We start from the raw sequence: 20,031 nt of genomic DNA, 5'->3' as shown, positions 1-20,031 counted from the left end.
ATGCCAAGAAAAGTATAGCTGGGTCCTAAGGTAGTGCAATGTCCAATTTTCTGAGGAACCTCCAGACTGATTTCCAGGATAATTGTACCAGTCTGCATTTCCACCAACAATGGAGGAGTGTTACTCTTTCTCCACATCCTTGCCAGCATTGGCTGTCGCCGGAGTTTTTGATCTTAGTCATTGTCACTGGTGTCAGGTAGAATCTCAGGGTTGTTTGATTTGCATTTCCCTTATGACTAAAGATGTTGAACATTTCTTTAGGTGCTTCTCAGACATTCGGTATTCCTCAGGTGTGAATTTTTGTATAGCTCTGAACCCCCCTTTTTTTAATAGTGTTATTTGTCTCCCTGCAGTCTAATTTCATGAGTTCTTTGTATATTTTGAATATAAGTCCTCTATCAGTTGAAGTTCTCTTTCTTTGTTGGGTCTTTGTGTAATTTAGGTGTAAGAGTAATTGTGGCATCATAGAAGGAATTCAGTAGCACTCCATCTGTTTCAAATTTGTGGAATAGTTTGGATAGTATTAGTATGAGGTCTTCTATGAAGGTCTGATAGAATTCTGCATTAAACACATCTGGACCTGGACTCTTTTTGGGTGGGAGACTTTTAATGACTGATTCTATTTCTTTAGGAGTTATTGGTTTGTTTAAATGGTTTATTTGTCCCTGATTTAACTTCGGTACCTGGTATCTGTCTAGGAAATTGTCCATTTCCTGCAGATTTTCAAGTTTTCTTGAATAGAGGCTTTTATAGTAAGATCTGATGATTTTTTGAATTTCCTCTGAATCTGTAGTTATGTCTCCCTTTTCATTTCTGATTTTGTTAATTTGGACGCACTCTCTGTGTCCTCTCGTTAGTCTGGCTAAGGGTTTATCTATCTTGTTGATATTCTCAAAGAACCAACTTTTGGTTCTGTTGATTCTTTCTATGGTCCTTTTTGTTTCTACTTGGTTGATTTCAGCTCTGAGTTAGATTATTTCCTGCCTTCTACTCCTCCTGGGTGTATTTGCTTCTTTTTGTTCTATAGCTTTTAGGTGTGCTGTCAAGCTGCTGACATATGCTCTTTCCTGTTTCTTTCTGCAGGCACTCAGAGCTATGAGTTTTCCTCTTAGCACAGTTTTCACTGTGTCCCATAAATTTGAGTATGTTGTAACTTCATTTTCATTAAATTCTAAGAAATCTTTAATTTCTTTCTTCCTTGACCAGATTATCATTGGAGTACTGTTCAATTTCCTTGTATATGGAAGAATTCTTTCCTTACTATTATTGAACACCAGCTTTAGCCCTCGGTATCTGATAGGATGCATGGGATTATTTCTATCTTTCTGCATCTGTTTTGTGCCTGATTATATGGTCAATTTTGGAGAAAGTGCCATGAGATGGTGAGAAGAATGTATATCCTTTGGTTTTAGGATAGAACGTTCTATAAATATTTGTTAAGTCCATTTGGTTCATAATTTTTGTTATTCTGTCCATGTCTCTGTTTAACTTCTGTTTCCATGATCTGTCCCTTGATGAGTGGGGTGTTGAAATCTCCTACTATTATTGTGTGAGGTGCAATGTGTGCTTTGAGCTTCAGTAAGGTTTCTTTTATGTATGTAGGTGCCCTTGTATTTGGAGCATAGATATTTAGGATTGAGAGTTCATCTTGGTGGATTTTTCCTTTGATGAATATGAAGTGTCCTTCTTTATCTTTTTTTGATGACTTTTGGTTGAAAATCTGTTTTATTCGATATTAAAATGGCTATTCCAGATTGCTTCTTCAGACCATTTGCTTGGAAAGTTGTTTTCCAGCCTTTTACTCTGAGGTAGTTTCTGTCTTTGTCTCTGAGGTGTGTTTCCTGTAGGCAGCAAAATGCTGGGTCCTCATTACGTATCCAGTTTGTTAATCTGTATCCTTCTCTTGGGGAATTGAGTCCATTGATGTTGTGAGATATTAAGGAATAGTGGATGTTGCTTCCTGTTATCTACGTATTTGGTGGTGAGATTACGTTTGTGTCCTTGTCTTCTCTTTGATTTGTTGCAAAACGATTAGTTTCTTGCTTTTTCTAGGGTGTAGCTTGCCTCCTTGTGTTACGCTTTACCATTTATCATCCTTTGTAGGTCTAGATTTGTGTAGATATTTTGTAGGAAAGATATTGTGTAAATTTGGTTTTGTCATGGAATATCTTGGTGTCTCCATCTATGTTAATTGAGAGTTTTGCTGGATTCAGTAACCTGGGCTGTCATTTGTGTTCTCTTAGGGTCTGTATGACATCTGTCCAGGACCTTCTGGCTTTTCTAGTCTCTGGTGAGAATTCTGATAGGTCTGCTTTTATATGTTACTTGACCTTTTCCCTTACTGCTTTTAATATTCTTTCTTTGTTTTGTGCATTTTGTTTTTTTTGACTATTATGTGATGGAAACAGTTTCTTTTCTGGTCCAATCTATTTGGAGTTCTGCATGCTTCTTGTATGTTTATGGGCATCTCTTTCTTTAGGTTAGAGAAGTTTTCTTTTATGATTTTGTCGAAGATATTTACTGGTCCTTTGAGTTGGGAATCTTCAGTCTCTTCTATACCTATTATCTGTAGGTTTGATCTTCTCACTATGTCCTGGATTTCCTGTGTGTTTGGGTCAGTATGTTTTTCTGTTTTACATTGTCTTTGACAGTTGTGTCAATGATTTGTATGGAATCTTCTGCTCCTGAGATTCTCCCTTCTATCTCTTGTATTCTGTTGGTGATGCTTGTATCTACAGCTCCTTGTCTCTTCCTTTGGTTTTCTATATCCAGGGTTGTCTCTCTTTGTGCTTTCTTCATTGTTTCTATTTCTATTTTTAATTCCTTCACCTGTTTGATTGTGTTTTCCTGTAATTCTTTCAGGGATTTTTGTGTGTCCTTTCTAAGGGCTTCTACGTGTTTACTTGTGTTTTCCTGCATTTCTCTAAGGTAGTTCTTTATGTCTTTCTTAAAGTCCTCCATCATCAGGATCAAATGTGATTTTAAATTTATATCTTTCTTTTCTGGTGTGTTTGGATATTCAGTGTTTCCTTTGTTGGGAGAATTGGGCTCTGATGATGCCATGTATTCTAGGTTTCTGTTGCTTGGGTTCCTGGGCTTGCCTCTTGCCATCAGGTTGTCTCTGGTGTTACTTGATTGGCTATATCTGACAGTGGCTTGACCTTCCTATAGGCCTGTGTGTCAGGAGTGCTGTAAACCTGTTTTTCTGTTTTCTTTCTGCCAGTTTTGGGAACAGAGTTCTGCTCTCAGGCGTATAGTTGTTCCTGTCCACGTGGGTGGGAACCAGAAGTTTCTGCCCCTACTTCTCCTAGGTTCCTGTTCTCAGGAGGCTCAGATGGTTCTAGGTGTTTCCCTCTAGAGTCAGAAATGTGGGCAGAGAGTAGTCTCTGATTTCCCAGGCATGTCTGCCCTCTAAAGGTCTAGCTCTCCCTCCCACAGGATTTGGGTGCAGGGAGATGTTTGACCAGGTCCTTTCATATCCCGGCACAGACTGGACCACAGGGTTCCCGCAGCTTTACTGCCCCTATCTCCCTGTGCCCACATTCAATATACAGTTTCCTCTTGGGCCAGGGATGTGGGCAAAGGTGGGCAGAAGTGGTTCTCTCTCTTTCCCTGCAGTTTCAGGATTACTCACACTTCTGGGTGATTGGCTCTCTCTCACATGGGGTTTTGGAGTAGGGAGCCATGGGCTGGGATCAGCGAGGTTCTTGTGCCAGCTAGAAACTCTAGTTGTTGGGTCCCAGAGGAATTTTGCCTTTGAGTGTTCCAAGTCCACCAGGCATGTCACTTGGAGTAGAAAAGTTGGTCTTACCTCTAGGTCTCTGGCCTGAAGTCGCTCCTCAGGGATGGCTTTCAGCTCTCCATGAGGTCAGCAATCAGAAGGGCCTGCCCCTATTTCTCCTGGGTCCCTGTGAACAGTTTAGTGTTTTATAGAGTATTACTTACATGCAAAGTAGAACAACTTTGTGCTTTCTTTTGTGTTCTTTCTTTCCGTTTGTCAAGTTCTGATGTGTTTGTTTTTAATTTACTTGTTATTATATATATTACAATGTTATACCTAGGCATTTATTTATTCTCTGTTTATTGTTAACTAATTATTTTATTTATTTAAATTTCAAATGTTGCTCTCTCCCAATCCTCCATCACATAGCCCCCTACTGCCCCCAGAATCCCTGATCGCTGAATCCTGAACTCTCTACCAGATTAGGCACATCTTCTCCCACTGAGGTCACACAAGGAAGTCCTTTGCTACATGTGTAATGGGGACCTCTGACCAGACCTTGTATGCTCTTTGGTTGGTGGTCAGTCTTTGGGAGCTCCAAGGGGTCCAGTTTAATTGGCTGTGAGCATGTGCATCTGTCTCAGTCAGCTGCAGGTGGAGTCTCGCAGAAGACAGTCAATCTCTTCAGATGAGGTGGTCCCTTAAGATACTTTATCCTCACTCTGGGCATTTCAGCTAAGGTCACTCACATTGAGACCTTAGAGCTTCCCATATGCTAGTGATCTTGAACTTTCTAGAAGTTCCACCTATGACCAATCCCTGGAAGCTGCATATTTCCATGCATTCTCCTGGTCCACTGGGCTTTGCTCCTGTCTCCTCAACGTACCTAATTCTTTCCCTTTTTTCCTTCACTCTCCCCTCTCCCACCCAAATATCTCCTTCCCTTTGCTTGCCATGGCTATTTTGTTCCCCTTATAAGTGGAATTTAAGCACCCTCACTTGAACCTTACTTCTTGTTTAAATTCTTAGAGTCTGTGGATCATGTGTATTCAGTAATTTTTTTGGCTAATAACCATGTGTCGGTGTGTAGATTCCATGCAATTTCTTTTGAGTCTTGGTTATCTCACTCAGAATGATATTTTCTAGTTTCATCCATTTGCCTGAAAAATTCATTATGTTCACTTTTAATAACTGAGTTAATATTCTATTGTGTAAATGAACACTATTTTCACTATTCATTCTTTAGTTGAGTTGCATCTGGATTGCTTTCAGTTTCTGTCTACTAAAAATAAGGCTGCTATGATGATAATGGAGTACATGTTCTTGTGATATTGTGGAACATCTTTTATGTGTATGATCAGCAGCTACATAGCTAGGTCTTTAAGTAGAACTTTTTCCAATATTCTAAGAAACAGCCAGAATGATTTCCAGAATGTTTGTATCAGTTTGCAGTTCTACTAACAATGGGGGAGTGTACTTCTTTTTTAAATATCCTCACCAGGATGTGATCTTCATTAGTTTTTTTATCTTAGCCATTCTGATTGGTGTAACTTCAGTGTCATTTTGATTTTTATAACTTAAGGACATGCTTCTTAGCCAATTGAAATTCATTTGTTGAGAATTATCTGTTTAGATCTGTACCAAATTTTAAATTGATTTTTTTGGGGAAGTCTAACTTCTTAAGTTCTTTAAACACTTTGGATATTAACCCTCTATTGTAAGTTGAGTTACTAAAGCTATTTTCCCAATCTGTAGGTTGTCATCTGTTCTATTGAGAGTGTCCTTTGCCTTAGAGAAGCTTTTCAGTTTCATGTAGTCCCATGAATCAATTAGAGCCTGTAAGGAGCCATAAAAGGACAAGCTATCTAAGAAGTGAGCTTCCTGAGATGGCCTGCTTTGGATTATAATATAATCTGCAACAGATTCACACTTATTGAGCAAGGCCAGAAGATATTTCATTTTAGGAAGATTTCTCCTATTAATATGTTTCTTGCAGATATTATTAAACATAGAAAACAATCACTAGGTATTTAGCAGATCTCTGCAGATCTATGAAGATGTACTGTCTCATAAGACCAAGTCTTACACTCTACTGACAATCTTCCCCCTCTACTGCCTCAAAAAAAATGACAAGAAAGAAGACCCCAACCAGGGCTGGCCCCTGACAAGAGTCTGTAACAATCAACAAGATAGGTGAACCCTTAGTCAACTTAACTAAATGGCACAGAGACTGTATCCAATTTAACAAATCAGAAATAAAAATTGGGACATGACAACATAAACTGAAGAAATTTAAAAAATATATCACATCTTACTACAAAAAAAACCTATCCTGGACAAAACTGGAAAATATAGATGAAATGAATGATTTTCTAGATAGATACCACATAAAAAGGTTAAATTGAGATTGGGTAAACTACACAGTCCCAAAACCTTTAAGGAAATAGAAGCAGCCATTAAATTCCTCCCAAGCAAAAGCAACCCAAGGCCAGTTGGTTTTAGTGCAGAGTTCTACCAAACATTCAAAGAAGAACTAATACCAATACTTCTCAAACTATTCCACCAAATGGAAACAGAAGGAACACTAACTCATTCATTCTATGAGGCCAAAGTTAACTCTGATACCTAAACCATACAACGACTCAACAAAGAAAGAGAACTTTAGACCAATTTCACTTACGAATTTTGATGCAGAGATACACAATAAAATTCTTGCAAAACACATGGAAAACATCATTCACCACAACCAAGTACACTTCATCCCAGGGATTCAGGGATTGTTCAATATAGGAAAATCCATTGACATAATCTACTATATAAACAAACTCCAAGGGGAAAAAAATCACATAACCATCTCATTAGATGTTGGTTCTTTGACCAAATCTAACACCTTTCATAGTAAAAGTCTTGGAGAGATCAGCAATTCAAGGCACTTAACACAATAAAGCAATATACAGCAAACCAATAGCCAACATCAAATTAAATGGAGAGTCTTGAAGCAATTCCACTAAAATCAGGAAGAAAACTATGTTGTGCACTCTTTCCCTATCTATTCAACATAGTACTTGAAGTTCTAGCTAGAGCAATAAGACAACAAAGAGACATCAAGGGAATACAAATTAGAAAGAAAAAAGTCAAGTTATCACTTTCCTTGATGATATGATAGTATATATTAGCTATCTCCAAAATTTTACCTAAGAACTCCCCAAGCTAATAAATAACTTCAGCAAAGTGGTTGGATAGAAAATTAACTCCAAAAAATCATTAGTCTTCTTTATATAAATGGTAAATGGGCTGAGAAAGAAATTACAAGCAAAAATGCCCTTTACAGTAGCATCAAATGATATAAAAGAACTTGGTGTAACTCTTACTAATCAAGAGAAAGATCTGTATGACAAAAACTTCAAGTCCTTTAAATCATAGAAGACATCTGAAGATGGAAATTTCTCCTATGTTTGTGGATCACTAAGATTAACATAGTGAAAATGGACATCTTGCTAAAAGCAATCTACAAATTCAATGCAATCTCCATCAAAATTCTAACACAATTCTTCACAGACATAGAAAGAGTAATTCTCAAGTTCAGATGGAAAAACTAAAATTCCAGGATACCCATAAAAATTCCGTACAACCAAAGAATTCCTGGGGATCTGCCATCCCTGACCTCAAGCTGTACTACAGAACAAAAGTTATTTTAAAATAACATGCCTGGTATAAGTAAGGAGACAGACAAGTTGATCAGTGGAATAGAGTTGAAGACCTAGAAATAAACCCAGACACCTATGGACAATTGATCTTTGATAAAGAAGCCAAAAACCATACAATGGAATAAAAGAATGCATCTTCAGCAAATGGTTCTGCTTTAACCCGGAGTCTCCATATAGAAGAATGCAAATTAATCTATGTTTTCACCATGTAACAAGTTCAAGTCCAAGTGGATCAAGGCATTCAATATAAAACTAGATACAATGAATCTAAGAGAAAAGAAAGTAGGAAGTATCCTAAAATGTATTGGCACAGGGGAAATTAAATTGAACAGAACACCAGTGGTTCAGGAATTTGTAGATCAATATTGCAGGCATAAAGGGAAGAAACTGAGAGGAGTAGAGGGTGGGAAATTTGTAATCAGGATATTTTGTTTGAGAAAAGTATCTATTTTCATAAAAAATCTATTTCCTCCTCTTATTTCTTGAGCTGTCTCATCAGACTTGGTTATAAAGATGGATTTCATCTTAGGTTACCAATTTGTATATCACAGATTGTGAATATTATTGGCCTACATAATAAATGGACTCTGTAGGTTTGTTTATCATGTGTATTTAGTAATAATGAAAGTGATAAAAGAAGAGGTCATGAATTTGAAGGGGTGGGAACATGTGAGGAGTTAGAAGATCTACAGTGCTGAATAGCAGCAAAACTACTAAATTCTAAGTCATATCTTTACATCCCACTCATATATTTATATAAAAATATTAATATGTTTAATTCAAAACTCTAGAATTATGTTTGTATGATCATCAAAATTATTTTCAGATTATTTGCAATTTGTGTCAAAGAACCTATATTTTTTTAATTATTAAAAAGAAGAATTAAGAGAAAACTCAATGTTCAAAATTATAGTATAGCAACAGTAATCCAGACTTTGTGGTGCTAGTTGATCTATATTTAGACAACTAGATCAAAATGCAGAACACCCAAATTGATGATAACCATAAACAAAACATTCTAGACAAAAGAGCAAAGACAATTTAGTAGTTAGTCTTTATAAAAAATAGTACTGAAGTAATTTATGATGAACAAAATTAATGAACATCATCTCATACCTTAATAAAAAATTTATTTCAAGCTCATCATTGATTTAAATGCGATGAGCAAAACTATAAAAATTTTAGAATAAAATGAAATACAATATCACTACATATATTACATCATGGGCTCTTTTTATAATCTCATTCCAGGTTAAAATTGCAGACAACTGTACATTTTGTGACTGACAGAAAGATTATAAAACAAACCAGAAGGTCATATATGTAGATGGATGAACATGAGTTAGTGGTAGATCTTCAAAAACAAAAGTTTTGCCACATATTGAAATTTCCCAGAAAATATTTGCACAAATACTATCTCTGACTTTGTCTTATTCTAACACTCCATTTCCCTCTTTGCTATACATTGGTTTGAGATGGCCTCAGCTTAAGCTCAGAAGAGAGATGATCTGATGTAACTAAGTGTGTCTCTGGCACTATAAGTTTCATGACAAGTGGAAATAGATGTCAGGTTACCTCTTCATAGCAGAATCCAATATTGTACCAACAGCAATTTTTAAAAAGGATAGACTTATTTATGTGCTGTAGATGTCATGGCCTCATTCTAAAACTGCATCAAGTTTTCTGCTACTCTCCTTTCCCCTCCTTCCCCTTTTCTTCTATTTACTTCTATTTGCCTCCGTGCAAAGCACTGCTTTTTCATTTCACTGATCACATCAACTGGCTTGCCCCATCCTCCTATTGCTCTCCAAAGCCCCTAGCCCCTCAATGGTTCCATTTTACCTTCCTGGTTTCAGTAGTTACTAAAGGCTATGTAATTGTATAAGAAGAACTTGACCTAAGGACACACAATGAAAGAGAACTTGTGATGCTTGTCATTCTGGGTCTTTGTTATCACATTCAACATGACTTATTCTAGTTATATCTATTTATGATATAATTCCCATTTGCATGTTACCTAGTGAACTTGATATTATAAGTAAAGTGGATCATCAATGTGATATTTATATGAATATCTAGAAAACTCAAACTGATCTATAATTTATTTTGATATTGAATAAAAGTTGTAAATGTACATTTTTGCCTTTTAACATGCATAGAAAGTTTTTCTGCGCAGGTGTCATATAAAAGTATAAATTATCTCACATTTTTAGCCAATAGCTCTAATACTGGCTACCTAATATGTTGATGTGTTTTTGCAGATGTGCCACAAATAGTACAATGCCTGTGGTGGAGTTTTATTGTAGTTGACTGTAGAGTAGTCAACTGTCATCCTTCAGGATATTCATGGTCTTGGAGTCACATTGGATGAATATCAGTTCAAGATCAGCATACCTGAATAGTTTAAGCATTGAAGGAAAGCATTGTTCTTTGCTTTTCTACTGTGAGCAATTGTCTTTTCAAGTGCAGGGACAGTCTCTGAAGCTTCTGTGTTTTCTATGATTATACCTCTATCTTACAGACTATAGAAGATTACATGATATCTAATTAAATACAAAGAATATCTACTCCAAGATCTTACAGACACAATGAATTATCTATGGTTCATACTCTTCCAAAAGGCAATTTGTTACATGTACTTGTTTTTTCACTCTCAAAAAGCAGGTTAAGCTCTCTTTTTCAACATACACATTCAAAGCTATAGTGTTTTCATCCCATATTGTATAAGCCTACACCTATCATATTTTACATGTAATATTTAATTACCATCAAAGTGGAAATACTTTATCTGTCTCTGTTTTATCTTTTGATAATAGATTATACACATATGTGTGTATATACATATACACATATAATTTTAAAGCAGAGTTGTTCAAAATTTAATTAATATTAGTTTCTAGTTAATGATATTTGGACAGAGAATATAATTTATGCAAATTATAATCTTTAAAATTTATGAACATTTATTTTATATTAAAGGCAGTCATCAATTTTAATGAATATTTCATATGCTCCTGAAGAAAAGGTATTTTCTACAGTTTCAATTAAGTTATAAAGTCATTATTCACAATTCTCTATTGTGATGGAATGTATATTCATATATATTCACTACATTTTGATTATATGTTATCTTTTCAGTTATATATGTGTTTAATATATGTATTTAATTCATACAAACTTGTTACTTTGACTCGGTGTTGGATTATCAGTCAATGAAAATATGTATGATGAGAGCCTAGAACCTCCAGAAGCTACTTAGTATAATACAGGTATCTAAGAACAAAAGTCCCAAAGTTCCAGCTCTAAACCAAAGGTGAAGTCATAGGAACTCTTTTAAGAACCATTCATGTGCTGTCTTCCTTCTGGATGTATATGCAAAAGGCAACAGAGAGAATTACTTATCCTGTTTATTGCTTCTTTTTACATGAGAGCAAAAAAACAACAAAAGAAAACAATGCAATTGTCTATCAAGTAAGTAGTGAATAATGAAAAACTGATGTTTGGGATTTGGAAAGATGGCTTAGGTGTTGAGAGTTCTTTCAGCTCTTGCAGAGGATCTCGTTTTGTTTTCTAGCATCATCTGGTGACTCTCACCTGCATCTTTATCTAGAACCCTTATCATTCTTCATTTTGCACCCTCACTCATGTGAACATGCCCTCCTGTCACATACATAGGTAGCTAAAAATTCTTAAAGAGGGAAATTGAATATATCCAAAAATACAATATTGTTCATGTATAAATAAAAGTGAAAGTTGCAGGAAAATGGATGCATCTGGAAAGTATAGCTTTAAATTATGAGATCTAAATTTAAAACAAAAGCTCTCTTTTTGTGTCCTCTACCTCACAATGTGTCTGCAAAAATATCAACAGTTATGAATATAAATAATCTCTGATGTATTAGAAAGGAGAAGAGAGAAAATGTGTGATGATGGGGAAGCATGGAGATGGGCAAAAGGTACATGGGATATAAAAGGAAAAGGGAATCCGGCAGGGATTCTATAGGAGAAAAACAGAGGTAGCAGGGGGAAACTGAAAATAGAGAAAGGCAAACCACAAAGACAAACTTAAAAAAAAGGAGTCTTTCCCAGAAAGGAGAAATGAAGGTTATGGATATACCTTAGATTTGCTTAAAAAAATCTCCTAACTCATATTAATCAATTTAACAATTGAATTGCTTCTTTGTGTGGTTTCTGCTTGACCACTAGATGCCTGTCTTCTGCTTCTGCTATTACATGATATAACCTTGTGTATATTTTGTCATATTGTCTCATCATATAAAGACAGTAGAAGTATTAGATTAAGAATGGTTCCTAAATGCTCACTTTTACAAAATTGCTTAGGTTAATTGTAAGTTTCTCTATACAAATTTAGTTGTATACTGAGATAATTAAACACAGAATTTCAATACATAAATTTGAAGAGGTTAGAACTCAGACAGCCTAACATGATCTACCTTGATTTGATTATGTTACTTCTACCATACAGCTATTGAAGATGTTATAGTGTGAAAAGGAAGGAGGTTTTAAGAAATGATTCAGTTCTCTGAGTTTCTTCATTATGGAAAGAAACAAGGCTCCAGTGGAAGAATGCTCTTATAACATTCAGTTCTCTTTCTCTTTTATCATCTGACAAATAAGAATACAGTAGATACATGTAAAGTACTATCAAAGTAACTGTTCTTTTGAAAACAAAATCCCAAATGTTCAACTTACTAAATGAAGTTTTAGGAGCTAAATGCTTTCGGGAAAGCCTGCTATCTCAGAGACAAACTCCACTGGCCTTCCCACTCCGCTGGCATTCCATGTGTATTAAAGCACATTCTTTTCATCCACACTGTTTTAAAAACCTTTCCAATTGAATGTCTGTCCTTTTTTATTTACTGTATATTTCTCTATCTGTCCTCCTGACTTCCTCTCTTTGTGTTTTCCTATATTCACTCTATCAACTGGTTGCATGCTCTTGTCATTTTGACCTATTGACCTATCATTGACTTTATTTAGTTCATGTTTGCAGAAAGCTCTTGAGCCAAAGGTGTATTGTAAGGCTGACCCACACCACAAATACTTGTTTATTATAAACCCAAAGCTCTTGGAAAAAAGGCATGTGCTAGGACTGAGCCACAACCACTACATGCTTTTTTCATTTCACAGTCATGGGGTTCACAATAAGAGCAAGTATACTTCAACAAGTAAGTTATTCACCATAAGTAATTTTCATCCCCAAATCTTACTGCTAAATAAACTTACCATTTCTAGTTATTTCCAAACTCTGGGTAGGTGGTTCAACTCAGCTGTTCTGGTTCTCTAAGCTGACTGATATAATTTGGCTCCTCCCAGTTTCTCACTGAATTGCTCTGCTTGGCCTCCAAATAACTCTGGCAATTGTTTTACTCTTCTGACTCTCTGTTATTCCTTGGTTTCCAACTGCTTTTTCTGACCTGCAGCAAACTGCATGAAATCACATATATATTCAATTCTACTGCCCCCCAAACTGGAACTGACTGTCAACTGACTCCACTAAGCTGCCTAAATTTAACTGACTTCTACCAAACTGACTCAACTGGTACCTCTCTCTCCTGTGGTTTTCTTCTAAGAATTGAGTTTATCGACTTTCTCACTCGTTCTGTCAAATCTTCCTTTGATTCATCACTTTGTCCCTCATCTAGACTTCCTTTTCAAACATGGTTGCATCCTAATACAAACTAACCTTACCAACATTGTTTGGAATTAAAGGTGTGTACTAAAGATATGTCTGTATTCCAGGCAGAGCAGGAGCAGCAATATTGCTGGATTAAAATTCCACTACAAAGTACCAACTGATAATACCTTAATAGATCACACCTGCTGTACTATAGATATGTAGCATGCTATAAGCTCTATTAAAGGCAGATAGTATTCTTCAAAACTATTGCAGGCTTATTCAGTAATATAGAGGGGTCCGGAGACTCTATAATGAGGTTGCTAGTTTTGTCACTGATGTATCAAATTGATGGCTTCACAAATTGATAGAATTTGATTGGCAGACAAAAATTTGAGAGTAGAATTGGTTTTGTGGGAATGCATCTTTGATTGCACTTATTTTGGGGAGTTTAAAATATAGGCCAGTTTTATTCATCTTTGATTGAAGCCATCATAACATTAGAAGTGGTTTTTCTACTATCTGTTCCCTACAATGATGGTATGTCTTATGTCAGAAACAACAGCTCTATCTGTCTTAAATTGCTCCTTTTGAATCCTGAAAAAAAAATTTATCCTTCCTGAATTCTAAGTTGTTGGTTCTTCTTTGTTTTCTATTGTTTAGTGTACAGTATAAACTGAACTTTTATGTATGGAAGAGCTGCTGGCCTTTCTATCTCATTCAATTATTTATTTATATAATTTCATATCAATATTTAATATAAATATTTTGCCCATCACTAAATTATTTATTTGGTGAGCAAATAATCTTGGTTTGATGATTGGCTTTTCATTCAAGTTGCATTCTGTGGATGACAAATTTCTCTGTATTAGAAAACTATTAACCAAAAGCTTCATTGTAAAAGATTTTACTGATCATAATGTTACTAGGAAAGTAATATAATCTATTTAAAGTGTATTTTTTATCAAATTAAATGATGATTATGTCCTATAAAATATGAAAACTTTTCAAACACCACCAAAATTCTAAAATTTAATAAATGATGTAATTATATATATTTCTTTTATAATAAATCAATATACATTTAAGCAAAACATAGTTCTGTAATGTTTATTTTGGAAACAATTTTCAGCAGGATAATAATGTGTTTATTTGGAACTACTGAAAACAAATGCCACCTGACTGTAAGTGTGGGAAATCAAAATTGTTGCTAGTTAATTTTTTGTTTTCTTTTTGTATAAATAATGTAACATACATTAAGAGTTTACCTTAAATTTATGCAATTATTTTTCTCAAAATATCTTCTCAAAAAATAACCATACACTTATTTTACAATTTAAATAAAATATTTTAAATCCAGCATTATTGACAAAAGTTAAATATTTGACTGGGTAATAGATAAGATTAATTAAATAAATCTGATAGAATAAGGTAAGAAGAACATACCTGGTTGCCGTATGCTGATTTGTAAATTTCAGATGATTTTTGTCTTTTCCATTTTCATGTGACTTTTTCAATGAGAATTGAATAATAACAGAGTTTAACATATTTAACTGTTTTGTTGCTCTATATTACTTTAAATGTAAACAAAACAAATTGCCAGAATTTATTTATTGCATGAAATTTGGATTTACCAAATACATGCCGTTATTCATTTAGAAACTGTTTTTTCCTATCTAAGTCTGTATGATTCCCTGGCACAGCAGCTCTTTGGTTGCATGATGATTGAGTAATGTGGTAACTCCACACATCAATTTCAAAGCCTTCTGATGCTGCCTTCACAAAGTCTGAGCATAATTATTCTTATCCATTAATTATTTTAGGAGCTAGCATACCCCGAGACATGCCGTACTTGTCTTAGAATCCCACTTTCTAATAACAATGAATGCCTGTAGCAGGCACTTGACTGGGAGGTGGCAAAGTCATAAAAAATGAACTGTTCCTGTCTTATGATGCCTGATGACTCTTCTCCGTGCTCAGGCTCTTACTTCCCTCTCTCATCCTCAAGCTACAAATGTTATCAGTAATCAGGAGTGAAGGGATGGATGCACTCCACAGGCTGTCACCTGAGTGATTGCAGCATTTGGACAGCATGCTACTACTTAAAGGCAGCCAGCGTAAAAAAAAAATAAAGTCTTATAATATTTCTCTTTCAAAATGCATGTATCATATACAAAATCATTAATTCGTGGATTTTTTTTCTCCACCTTCTATCAAAACGTCCATTTCTAAGGTCATCTAAGGTGAGATATTTAATTCAGCCAATCGTTCAACCTTCCATAGCGAGTAGACCATTTGGCAATGTAATTCTCCAGACTGTCATGTTCCGCAATTGGACTGGACAGAGGCTTATTAGAGAAGGGCTTTTCCCTGATTAATCACAATCAGTTCCCATGTTCTGAAGAGCACTCGAAATTTGTGGAACTAGTTTTCAGAGACACTCATGCCAGATGTTCTTATCAGAAGTGGTGCTTTTTATACCTACAAAATTAGAAACTGAAATCCATTGTATCAGTGTTCCATGAAACCAGCCTCTCCTGTTATCAATTTTAAAAGTCTGTAAATCCCATATAGCCTTTTTTGTCTATTTGCATCCAAATACAATAATTACACACTTAATTTCAGAGCATCTTTCAGTTTATACACTAGATATCTAGAATTTCTAAACAAAGTAATTGTTTCCTTGGCTAATAAAACAATGCGTCATTTTATTAAAGCTGAATATAATTTAGAATTATTTAAGATGATATAGTACCATTGAATTTATTTTATCTGGGAATGAATGTATGATATAAAATTGATATTATGTCAGATCAATTGTTATAATGATTACTCAGCTTCATTATTAAATACCATTTCATGTCAATCATAAGAGAAGCCTTTAGAAACTATAATGAACTTAGCAATCTATAGTTTTACACTATTTCTGTAACATAGCCGTGGTTAGAGCCTGGCATAGTGGAATGAAATAGTGAGTATACTCGTAATAGAATGGGGTAGGGTGGCACAAATGAGATATTTGAGGAACAGTGTGAAGGAGTACAGTCTTAGAGACTCAGACATTCTGTGGTCTTGGGAAAGTTGAAGTCTTTTTGTTTTCACATCTGAAATGTAGAGTTCCAGCCTTGTAAAAACAGTGTGATTTACATCATGTGCGACATATTATAAAATTTTCACTTTTTATCTATAAAAAGAGAATATCGTTATGATATTCAGACCACTATATTCCCTGGAAAAAAAATTAAACCAAAAATTACAATGTCTGAGGGGAGTTCTTGATTCTTTTACTTATTTGTGTTTAGTTATATTCATTAAAATTTTTATTGGATTCTTAAGTCAAATGTTTCAAATATTTTAAGTTATAAACTGTCACACATGCCAGTTCTCTTTCCTGGTCTTATTGTCTTTCACAAATTTAACTATTGAGTGAATATACTAGATTTTGTTTTATAGGTCAGGTATGAATAAATATGTATTATGAAATATACTTTATTGTGTTCAGTAATAACGAGATGTTCAAATATCTTTATATATTTTCTGCTGTTCCTTTGATGGTTAGAAAATATATCTAGGATATATTTCTCCACATATAAAATATGTCTAATTATTTGGAGCTATGTAGTAATCTATTATAATGATAGGTTGAATATATGTATATAGAATGTATATATACAATATATATATATATTGTTGGTATGCTACAATTTTAAATTCTGTGGCTACAATAAACATTATGTCATGAGTGCCATATCTATGTGTAAGTATGTCTGTAGCATGAAATTACACCATAAGCTATGTGTAGTAGAAGCCTTAGTAAGTATTGAACCATTGCAATTAGAGTTGTTACTTGTGCATTCTCACTCATAGTATAAAAGAAGACATCATATATCTGTTTAAGATATGTATATGATATTTGTGGTAACTGCCATTTTATATCTTACAATCAAAACACATTTTCTTTTGCTAGAAGTGGTCCTTTCCTAAGGATGTAGGACCTGGACCACTTAAAGAAGAGAGTCCAGGAAGACTTAGAAAGTCTTACAGTTCAGTGCTACACAGTGAGTTATTTAATTTACTACTGTTCTCCATTCTTTCTTCTTGAATGTGCCAAATATTATACAACACTCCCAACAGTGACAATGATACACTAAATCAAATACTCTTAAGCAAGACTGACAAGACCCAGGAATTCTTTAGAGTCCCTATAAAATGAGGCAGAAAAATATACAACTTGATTATCTCCAGCAAGAATTCTTTTTTTGTTTTGTTTTTTGTTTTTTTTTAATTTATTTAATACTTAATAATAATTCTTTGGTTTCCGGGCAAACATCCCCCTCCCTCCTCCCCTTCCTTATGGGTGTTCCCCTCCCAACCCTCCCCCCATTGCCGCCCTCCCCCCAACAGTCTAGTTCACTGGGGGTTCAGTCTTAGCAGGACCCAGGGCTTCCCCTTCCACTGGTGCTCTTACTAGGATATTCATTGCTACCTATGAGGTCAGAGTCCAGGGTCAGTCCATGTATAGTCTTTAGGTAGTGGCTTAGTCCCTGGAAGCTCTGGTTGCTTGGCATTGTTGTACATATGGGGTCTCGAGCCCCTTCAAGCTCTTCCAGTTCTTTCTCTGATTCCTTCAACGGGTGTCCTATTCTCAGTTCAGTGGTTTCCAGCAAGAATTCTTATGTACTTCTCTAACTTAAGGACAATATAACTACATGGAAATGCTTATTAAGGCCTAGGAAAACATTTAATTCTTAAGTTAGCCATTTATCTAGACAAATTTCAAATACAATCTGATTAGCATGAGCCAAAATATATTTAAAAACATTAACATACATGTGTGATGAAATTCTAATACTCTGGATATTAATCAATGTCAGAGTAACAACGGTGCTGCACTAAAATTGAACTTTCTTCATACATATAGTTCATTATTAGAATTTCACTTTCTTCAGGGATATTTAACAATAGTGTTAAAAATGGTATATTGATAATGACAGAGATAGGAAGAAATATGTTTAAGATAATGTCTTGGGTTCTATTTCTGGATGGACAATTGATAGGTTGCCTTGTGAAAGAGACCTAGGAAGAGGCAAAAAGTGAAGAGTATAGTGGAAAATATTTACAACTATAAATCAAATTTTATATTTGTATTTCTTTGATTTCAACTTGATTAGACATAGTAAATATATTGAAGCAATACCTTCCAAACAAAGTAAATTTACTGTTGTCCCTGTGCTTACTGTCACATCTGCAGTTTGACAGGCATAGTAGCTGAGATGGTAGATGATACGCTTTTCCCATCATTCTTACACCCAACCTTAAAATAAAATTACATAAAAAATATCAATACAAAGTTTTGGTTTGTAAGGCACTTAAACAGCTGATTATATTTGTTAGTCCTCAGGAGTATTGTGTGGTATGGACCTCATTTCTTTTGCAACACAGCCTTAACTAGTCTAGTTCATTTCCCAGTGGGTTCCTCTCTGTTTAACCTTCTGAGTTCTTCTTAACTGTTTTCACACATTGTAAATAAGTCTTTGATACTGTAGGACCCAAGAGTATACTGAGTCAGATTTATTTTAAGGAAGAATCTTGATTTTTCCTAGAAGTACAAAGAAAGCTTTACAAAACATGATCTAATCTCAAAAGTAAATACCATGAATTTTTATTTTTATTCCAATTCTCTCAAGGCTAAAGAGTTTAAATATCAAAATTATACTTAAGTTATTCCAAGCTGTCAATACATATCAACACATGCTAGTAAATTTGTTTAACTGATATAGTGAAGCCCTATCTCTTTAAGTCACATTTAAGGAAAGAAATAAATTTAACATTGCCTTCTTTTATTTTTCTTAAATAAATTATTTGATATTATTTAGAGTTTTTCGGAATTTTCCTCTGTGAAGTCATATATCAAATGATCAATAAAGTCAAATAAAAACTGATGAAAAGACAAAGTACCTTGATGCCCAAACAGCAAATATTCAATAAAATTACAATGATTTCCATATTTTAAAAGCCAATTATTTACATGTCTTTAAACCTAATACTCAGAGAGGATAGAGACTGGTAGAGTCAGGTCTTGCAAAGCAGTCAATGCAACCCAAATCATGGACTCTAGTGTGATGTCTTATCTCAAAATGTAAAATGGGAATCAGGAGAAGCACTCATTCCTCTTTCAGAGTACCATCTTGAGGACTCAAACTGCTGGTAAGTACAGTTCTAGAGGATCCAATACATGTATAATGCACATACATACATGTATACACACACACACACACACACACATGCGCACACACACACGTACACGCATACACACACACGCGCGCACACACACTCACAAATCAATAAGTAAATATATAGATGATAGTTAGATGACCTCATCCCTCAACTGGGGTCGATGCCTATCTACTGGAGGTGGTCTCTACAGTTTTTATCTCCCCTTTGTTGTGTAAGTGCCCATCTCAAAATTGTTAACCCAGAAACATTCCTGTCCAAAGGAAAGACAGAGACAAAAAATGTAGCGATGACTAAAGGAAAGGGCATCCAGAGACTGCCTTACCTAGGAATCCATCCCACCTGCAGACACCAAACCCAAACACTGTTGCTGATGTCAAAGAGCACTTGCTGACAGGTTCCTGGTATGGCTGTACCCTGAGAGGTTCTACCAGCACCTGACCAATACAGATGCAGATACTCATAGCCAATCATTGGAATGAGCCCAGTGACCCCAGTGGAAGAGCTAGGGGAAGGACTGAAGAAGCTGAAGGGTATTGCAGCCCAACACAAAGAACAATATTAACTAACTGGACCACCCAGAGCTGTGAGAGACTAAACCACCAACCAAAAAGTATACATGGAGGGATCCATGGCTCCAGACACATATGTAGCAGAGGATGGCCTTATATGATATCAATGGGAGGGGAGGCTCTTGGTCCTGAGGTCTTGAGGAAGCTTGATGTCTCAGC

The 20,031-nt window shown here is 35.1% G+C and overlaps 1 long non-coding RNA gene across 2 annotated transcripts in view; it reads right to left on the bottom strand.

The window, feature by feature from the left end:
• Positions 1 to 14,512: 14,512 nt before the first annotated feature.
• Positions 14,513 to 20,031, bottom strand: part of LOC148001080 (uncharacterized) — a 63,445-nt gene continuing 57,926 nt past the window's right edge. Inside the window, exons 4-5 of one of the 2 annotated variants that reach the window (XR_015638370.1) lie at positions 18,264 to 18,380; positions 14,513 to 14,574 (exon numbers count right to left, since the gene is read on the bottom strand). This is a non-coding gene — a long non-coding RNA (uncharacterized LOC148001080). Of the gene's footprint in view, positions 14,575 to 18,195; positions 18,381 to 20,031 lie in introns of those variants that run through there. The other variant, XR_015638369.1, reaches the window with a different exon arrangement.

The sequence above is a fragment of the Rattus norvegicus genome, chromosome 15 (assembly GCF_021556685.1).
Source record: "Rattus norvegicus strain SHRSP/BbbUtx chromosome 15, alternate assembly SHRSP_T2T, whole genome shotgun sequence".
Classification (NCBI taxonomy): domain Eukaryota; kingdom Metazoa; phylum Chordata; class Mammalia; order Rodentia; family Muridae; genus Rattus; species Rattus norvegicus.
The sequence above is the reverse complement of the archived record's forward strand: the minus strand, read 5'-3'. Positions and strand labels throughout refer to the sequence as shown.